Raw genomic sequence first — 8,492 nt, 5'->3', positions numbered from 1 at the left:
TGTAAATTTACATATAAAGCCTATCATCATTCATTCAATGATCTATTATTACCTGCGGTCAGGTGCATTGGCTGTATATCTGCATGTACAGGTTTATGAAGTCTCTGTCCAGACACATCCTCACTTATTTTGTCCTCTGTCTTCATGATGAAAACTTCTCCTTAAAACCTTCCTCTTGCTGCAGTCATCGATCGTCCCTTACTGTGGCTATGGCGAGCCGTTTTAACGTCATTTTCATATCCAGACATTTCTTCTTTATTTCAGTGACAGTCCGACCCTCCAGTAACACGGCACTAACAGCACTCGCTTTGCCCTATTCTTTGCTTTAACAGGTCTTTTAATTCCACTGCTGATGCTGTTAAAATGACAGATTTCCTTCATGGATCTCTGAAAGCACGTGCATTTAAATAAGAACAGGTTAATAATTTGCACTTTTTTTGCATTTGCATTGCATTTGCATTTGTTGAGTCTGCGTGGCGTGTTCGAAGAAGGCTTTCATATGAAAAAAAACTAAGAGAAATTTAAGAGAAGAATACAAAAATGTTCTTGGATGAGGCCCATTATGTTTTCAGGTCATCCTATTCTTGTGAACACAACATCTCAAGAATGCCGTGTGGTAATTTCTTAAATTTTGCTACGAATGATCACTGGAACTGATTAGATTTTAGAGATCAACAGTCAAAGTCACCGTGGCCTCATGCCTGTCCCGTTCTCGTGAACACTTTGGATTGTGGGTAAAACAAGACATTTGGGGATGTCACCTCTGGCTTCGGAAATCACTGATGTGTATTTTTTTCCCCATTTTCTGACATTCAATGGACCAAACAACTGAGTCTCAAAGATGAACTTATTAAATTTTTGGTGGTCAGAGGTCACAGTGACCTCACTAAACACATTTTTGGCTACAACTCAAGAATTCATACATACCTGGTAGTTGTGGTGGCTTTGCAGTAGGTGCTTCATCATCTTTTGCCTCTACTGAGTGATTTATTTTACTTTCTTGAGATGATTTTATATGTGATGTTTTTTATTTTGTTGTTATGGCGTTGGAGACACAGGCGCCTCCAAAATCAACACAGAATGAAAGTTCCAAGTAGCTGCTTTAATTTGTCTTCAGGGGTGGATTATAAAAAGTCGATTATACTGAACCCACTCATTAAAGTGATAATTTACTATATTCGAGAGCCATTATTGGACTCTAATGTACCCTGGTGATTCAGTGGGTTGAGGAACATACAGTACCATGTACCTGCTATGTTCCTGTTTCAGTTCCATCTTTTTTATCACTCTTCTTATCTGCGCTTCGCATATTTTCTGTCCCTCTCTTGTTAGAACGATCTAATGAAGGCGAAAAACCAAAAAAGAACAGAATGTCAGAAAGGAGTGCTGTAAGAATGTCAGAATGCAAAGCTGTCTTTTAAATGTCGACCCTGAGAGACATTAGTGAGCTGTGTTTTTTTTTTTTTTTGGTGTGGATGTGTGACTGTGAGCTGAGAGGCTGACACACATAAGCTCACAGTACTTGCGTCTGAACGTCAATAATATTAATATATATTGCCATTTGGCCTGTCACAAGGCTTTTACTGAAGCTAAAAATCATAAACACATTTACACTTTAATCAATATCATAAAAAATATGGTGCAGCAATGAGTGTTCCTTTTCTCCTGAGACATGGGTGCCAAACACATTAATAGAACTTGAACATAATTTATGGGTTGAGGGGCGCCACTACAGCATTTGAACGGTTATACATCCCTCAATTGATTGAAAAGGCTGGGGAAAATATTGTCTGCAGTGCTTATAATGAGACGCCCTGCACAGCAACTGATAATGTGTTCCAAAAAAGACCGCTAATGGCTGTGGTGATGAAGGAGACGAGGATCAAAAAACAGTGATGTGATTTCTTGTCTGTGCAGGCAACACGCTGCGTGTATGTAGCATTTAAAGTTTTATGAACAAACATAAGTTAAAACACGCTTTCCGAGGGAGTTCAAACAGAAATGCAAACAGGGAGTAAAAATGAGGAAAGGTATCTCGGAGCTTCTGTCATGGAGGGCTCAAGAATCTGTTACAACTAGAGCTTATAACAAGGGATTATCCACATGGGTTCTACAACCTCTACAGATAGAAGTGGATGAGAAAATTCATAGTGCCAATTCATATTTTTGGGGCCAAGAGACACCAATATGCTCTTAGAGGAACTTAGCTTGCTGGTGGCTTAGGTATACTAAACGAGAATATTGCAATCAGACTCAGAAACAGATTTATTTACAAGTTTTCACATACACATTCACATGATTTTGCCTTGTTATGTTGGTGCACACAATAAACAAAGTGCGAGAAAATATAAATGAAGATGAAAGCAAGTACTGCAAATCAAGAAGCATAAATAGAAATTAACATAAGACCTAAATGCTTAAGCGTACGCACTATTTGGAACTTTTTCAGCACTTTACTTTGCTGTCGGAGAGCCCTTTACAACGGGGGAACTGAAGCCGTTGCCTCTTCAGCGCCACCAGACTCCCTGGACAAAAACATCGTCCGTTTTGCCTCACAGAAATCGTGAGTTGCTGGTCTACGCCTGCCTTGATCTGTTGGTTTGTTTGTGTTACTGTGCGAGTCTGGCGTTTTAACTCCTTAATTCAGATGCAAAGTAACGTTACTTGCCGCAGATCGAGGCAGCGGTAGACCCGAAAAAAAATGACTGTCATGACTTTTCAAAGGAGTGTTGTGGCTGTGAAGAGAGCACAGACGGCAGCTTCATTTCCCTGTCGGAAAGGGCTGTCTGACAGCAAAGTAAGGCGGCGAAAATGTTAGTGTACACAACCGATGTTGATTCCTGCAAGGTAAAATTACTGTTTGTGTCAAAAAATGGCTTCAGTTCTCTGTTGGTGAGTTGGCTCAGCCTCAGAGAGCAGAGCGAGCAGCAGCGGGAGCAGAAAAGTTTCGTCGCACCCACTCAGCAACTGAAGTGGACTTTTCATGATTGGTTTGTGGACTTATTTGCATATTTTTTTGAAATAAACATCCAAGCACAAGCAATTCACACCCAATACAGGAAAGTGAACAAAACTTAGATCAAAACTGATTTGCAATACTTTCCAGGTGCTTACTATTATGTACACAAGGCCCTATATCACATGGTTGGAAGGCCATTGTGGAATTGAGGCTTAAGTGATAAAAAGGATGAAATTGTGAAACAGTTTCTTTTAACAGGAGACCTTCAGTGGCCTACGTGACTTCTGGAGAGAACAGGTTTATATAAATGTGTCATTCATTTAGGATGACGTGACAGTTACGTGTACTGAGGTTTGTCCTGTAGAACAAACTGCTTCATCTGTGTCTGTTCTCTTTCTCCTAGACCAAAATTAGGGAAAAGCCTAAATATGTTATCCTTTTCTTAGTGTAAGTGTAGATGCTTAATATGTTTTCCTTGATAAATTGTTGTCAGTGTGACCTGGAATCTGGAAAATGCAGGGATATAAAGCAACTTTGAACATACCCTGTTGAGTTTTCTTATGGACAAAGATGTTTACATACAGTTATTCATTAAAATGCCTGGTTTATATGGCTGAGGTCTGTTGAATCTCTTTCTCTTTTATTCCTGCCTTTGGTGCCTCATTACTGCATATCTGCCATATTGCCATGTTCCCTTCACCTGTTGATCAAACCACTGGCAGGACTGTCTGTCTTGTCGCCGACATTTGTTTTGTGTGCCACCTTAAATTATCAGTGTGTAGGATTTAATACCTGATGCTCTTGTGCTGACATTCATTTAACCACAATTTATTAGTTGCTTCCCTGATCATTGTTAATGATTGATGAAAACAAAATTGTGGGATGTGAACGGGAAGTTTTTCACCTTCTGATATGTGGCATACCAAAAAACTGTTATGTCATTAATACACTAATGATGACATCATGAATATTATATTCAATTTGTTCCTCTCTGCAATAGATCCTTGTAAATCTTACACACGGGGCTTTTAATATGTATTTTTCATTTAATATGACAGAAAAGAAAATGCCTGTATATGTATTGTATTACACTTGATTTGTTTTTCTTTTATTTGTTTAATTTTATTTTGGTATTCTAAATCTTCCACATTGGACTGATGCACTATTTTGAATGATATTTAGCTTTTGGTTTGGTCACTTTTGGCTTTAGGAAATTATGACTGTTGTTTTTCACTGTTTTCTGACCAAATGATTAGCTGAGAAAATAAACAGATTAATTGATAATAATAATAGTGACACCCCTAAAAATGAATTAACAAGGCCTACATGACAAGATAAAGTGTAATAATGAATACTTCACAATAATTTGTATATATTATATTCCATTTCTGCCTGTTCCCTTGTAATGTTTTTTTCCCAGTGTTGTGCAGGTCTGGAGGAGGAGCAGGAAGTAGGAGGAGCTCGGCCTGAGAGAGTTGGATTGACTTCAGGTGTGAGTCCTTTTCCACTACCTGCAGAAGAACCTTCAGATCTCCACTGACAACAACTGTTTGAGTGAGAATGTGAGTTTCTTTGTTCTCAATATGTTTATGTTTGCAATATCCTGACATCTGAGTCATTAATGTTAAGTTAGAATGATTGTTCATTGTGTTATTTGTTATTTTACAGGGTAGGCAGATATTTGCCCCCTGTGTATTAATTTATTGTTTGATCATAATACATGATGCATAATTTATGTTCAGACATAAAACCAGCATCGACTGGTGTCGGCTTCCTCTGCCCTGCCACCTGTATGTCTACAGTAAACCACAGGTGAACTGGACTCTTCCAGTGTCTCATTGTCTCTGACTGTACAACCATGGTGTCACTGACATACTGTTCTGAATAGTAAATATTTTACACAGTGGAGACAAAATTTTAGGTAAGGATCTGCATAATACTTTCACCAATGACAAAGTGTAGTCAAATATATTTGTTTTATACTTCAAAGGCATTTTATTTACATCATTTTGTATGTAGTTTCTATCACTGTAATCAGCTTTTATAAAACATACAAATACATATGAATATCCCACCTTATCTGTGGGGAAACAAGCCCCATATTCCTGCTACGTTGTTTACATGGATAATGAAAATGAATATCCCTGTTTACACGCAGCCACACATACGCCGACTATGGAAGAGCGTAGAAGGGAGGAAGCTGTTGGGAGTTTTTTTCCTTGTCTGTGTCAAAATGTGACTTTTTTTTCAAAGTTTTCCATTGATGGTGAACTCAAACAGATCCTCCCGCTTTCATTTGTTCAACCAAAAACCTCTTCATATCCATGTCTTTCATGGGATTTAAATGTAGGTGTATTTCTCCTTCGGAGCAGAAATGCGGCCTTTTCTTTAACGCGTGCGTCTCTGCCTCAGCCTCAGCCTTGCAAACTTTTGGCTGGTTGGTTTGTTTACATCACGCAGAGCTGACCATAAGCAGTGTTGGCCAGTAACGTATTACTTATGTGATGAAAATTCCCATTTCTTATGCAATCCTTATGTAAAACCTTATGCTTTGTTCAAGAACAGCCTACGCCTCCGTGTCTCCATTATAAGTGCCTGAAGACAAGACAGAAAGGAAGGCGTGATATACATGTGTTCATCACAGGATAACATAAGAACATAGAACAAGCCAGAATAGCTATACTGTTTTCTAACTGACCTGTACCATCATGTGATAACAATATTCAACTCACCCTTTCCTGACCTTGCAGTTATCAGTGTGTATAAAACACTGCCAGTCTCTGTTCTGGGCTCATTCCACCCAGCTCATTCTTTGACTGTGAGTCCTTAAACCTTATAGAAGGACAAGTTTCTGACTTTATTGTGTTTTGTGTATTATTCAACAGAAGTTGACAACACACTTATTAATACATTAATTTAATATTATTACTTTTCCCACTAACGAGTAGTGCGAGGGATGACAATTTCAAAAACAGTAATTATATGACATTTACTAATCTGAGTAACTCTGAGTTACTTTTTGACCTCGGTTGGCTTTCTTATGACATGCGTGCGACAGGTCAGAGCAGGTCACATCAGCTGCTAACCAAAAAAACAAAAGGTAGGGTGGAGGATGAAGGAGCGAGGCAAACTTTCTACAGGTGTACATATTATTTTTATTCTGAGTTGTAAAGCCACCTCAAGAGAAAGAATATGTGGTGATGGAATCTAATTTGTTATGTTGTAATATAATGAGTAATGCATCAAATTACTTTTAGTACCAATAGTATTATTTTTTAAAGGAGTAAAAAGTAACTTATTACACTTCCTGAGTAACTTGCCCAACACTGACCATAATCAGGTCAGAGGATGTGTGTTGTAAACTGCAGTAAAAACCCCACATGTGCTGTATACATGTACAAAGATGCTCCTGAAACTTGAATAGTAACTTAATCAAAAAAATACTCCATTTGGAATAAAGCCTGATTAGGAATATCCAAACAGAACACGCTGTTTAAATGACATCCTCCTCAACTGCCCGAAGGTTATAATGTAAAGAAAACTAATTATTTTTGCTTCTGATGTATAAAAATTGTCGACTGATCAGTAAAAATATTATAGTGCCTCTTTGTTCTGTGTTTTTCAGAGCGACTACCTGTGCATCGTAGCTCCTACACTCTTTCTTTTTGTGGTAAAGGTGTCCGTGGTCAGCTGGCCCTTATCCACAGCGTGGACAACTCGCTACAGCGCCATCCCCTGAGCCTACATATCATGTGAGTCTTCTTTGTCTTCATATTCCATTCCTGATGTGCCTGTTGTTGAACTTTGCTGGATGACAGGTAATAAATATTAATATAAATGCATAATGGCATGAATATTGGAATATATAATGCACAGTATTTGGTTTTGGCTGCCAGGGAATAATCTGATTTTGACAGCGCTGAATACTTGAGGAACTGTTTTTCTTTTTTCCTAAACAGCTATTCCTCAGCTTTTTATACATCATTCCTCAGAAAATCATAGACTGAGATCTGAGAACTTATTTTTGTGTGTTAAGTGGACAATTAGACTCCAACACTGTGAGCTTCACAGTGTCATTTTTATGTTATGGTGTTGCTGGTGCTCAATTTCTTCTGCAAATGAGTTTAGCAGAATCCCTCATTAATCATCAGATGGGGAATCTTGGCAGTGTTAGCGCTGCACAAAAGAATATTTTTGTTGGGTTTTTCTTTTTTTTTTTTTGTATACTTCTTGGTTTTTTCAATTTCAAATAAGCCTGCAGCATATTTTGACAGTGCTCTGTTTTGAGCGAGTACAGTGGTGGAAGCACTGGGATGGTGGCAGCAGAGGGAGCTTGTTAAAAGAACAACTCTGGCTTTTATGAGAAATGAGTATGCAGACGACTGGAGGCATGCTGTGCAACGATCTACAGGCGGTGTGCGGTGCCTGCACCAAAATGCACTTGCCTGGTGCCAGAGTGGTGGTTTGGGCATGAAGGATGTCCACGGACACAGCGAGGGTCCTTTTTTTTCATGCCACACGGTGTTATTTTCACTGAAAGGTGTTTGACAAGATGACCACAGTCATTTATTTGCGTGCGTATTTGTTGTCTGAAGCTAAAACATGGCTTGAAAAATTCCGAAATTATTTGTGACTTACACAAAACACCAGGCATCCTTCTGTGTGCCTGGTGGTAAAGGGACAGTTCACCCACAAATCAAAAATACATAAATTTTCTCTTTCCAGTAGTGCTATTTATCCTTCTAGATTTATTTTGATGTGAGTTACAGAGTTTTGTAGATACAATCATAAATATTGATCCCTAGGGGGGCAATTGTTCCCATTCAAGAACAGAAGTATGTATAAGCAGATAAAAAATAAAAGAACAGAACAAGAACTCTGAGTATATAAACAACAATATAAGCAACAATGGTTCACATATACAGAGTTAAATAACAACAATGCTGAAGACAAGTGTGTTAGGATGCAAAAGTATTATAAATAAGTACAGATTGGATTAAAATGTACATTATAAATAAATAAATGCAGTAATGGTGCCTTAGATATCAGCTAGGGTTGGGTGATGTCTACTATATTGGCATATGGTGGTGATATTATTACTCAGTCTTCACCTCCACACCACATGACCAGAACTTAATTGTGTTTAAAAAGACAATACACACAGCATAGAGAGACGTAGGGCAGTGAACAGCAGCAACAGCTTCTTTTTATTTTGTCGTCCACATGTCAAAAAAACAAAAATTAGGCAACAACTCTGTGGCATCTGTGAGGGGACACGCTACCTCAAATACAGAAGGCCTTTATTTCATGATGTTACAGTAGCAGACGGCGCAGTGGTCAATGACTGTCAGCCATTGTGATGGATGATCGGCCCAACCCTAATATCGGCCGCAGAGATGTCTGCCTTCGCTCAGATATAATGGAACTGGATGGTACTCTGCTTGTGATGCTCAAAGCCCCCCCAAAAAAATACATTTGAAAAACTCAATAGCAGTGTTTCTTTACGGAAATTGTCACCTAGTTACCCAGGATA

Source organism: Lutjanus erythropterus, chromosome 1 (genome assembly GCF_056507025.1).
Source record: "Lutjanus erythropterus isolate fLutEry1 chromosome 1, fLutEry1.hap2, whole genome shotgun sequence".
In the NCBI taxonomy this organism is placed as follows: domain Eukaryota; kingdom Metazoa; phylum Chordata; class Actinopteri; order Lutjaniformes; family Lutjanidae; genus Lutjanus; species Lutjanus erythropterus.
Note: the sequence above shows the minus strand (reverse complement) of the source record.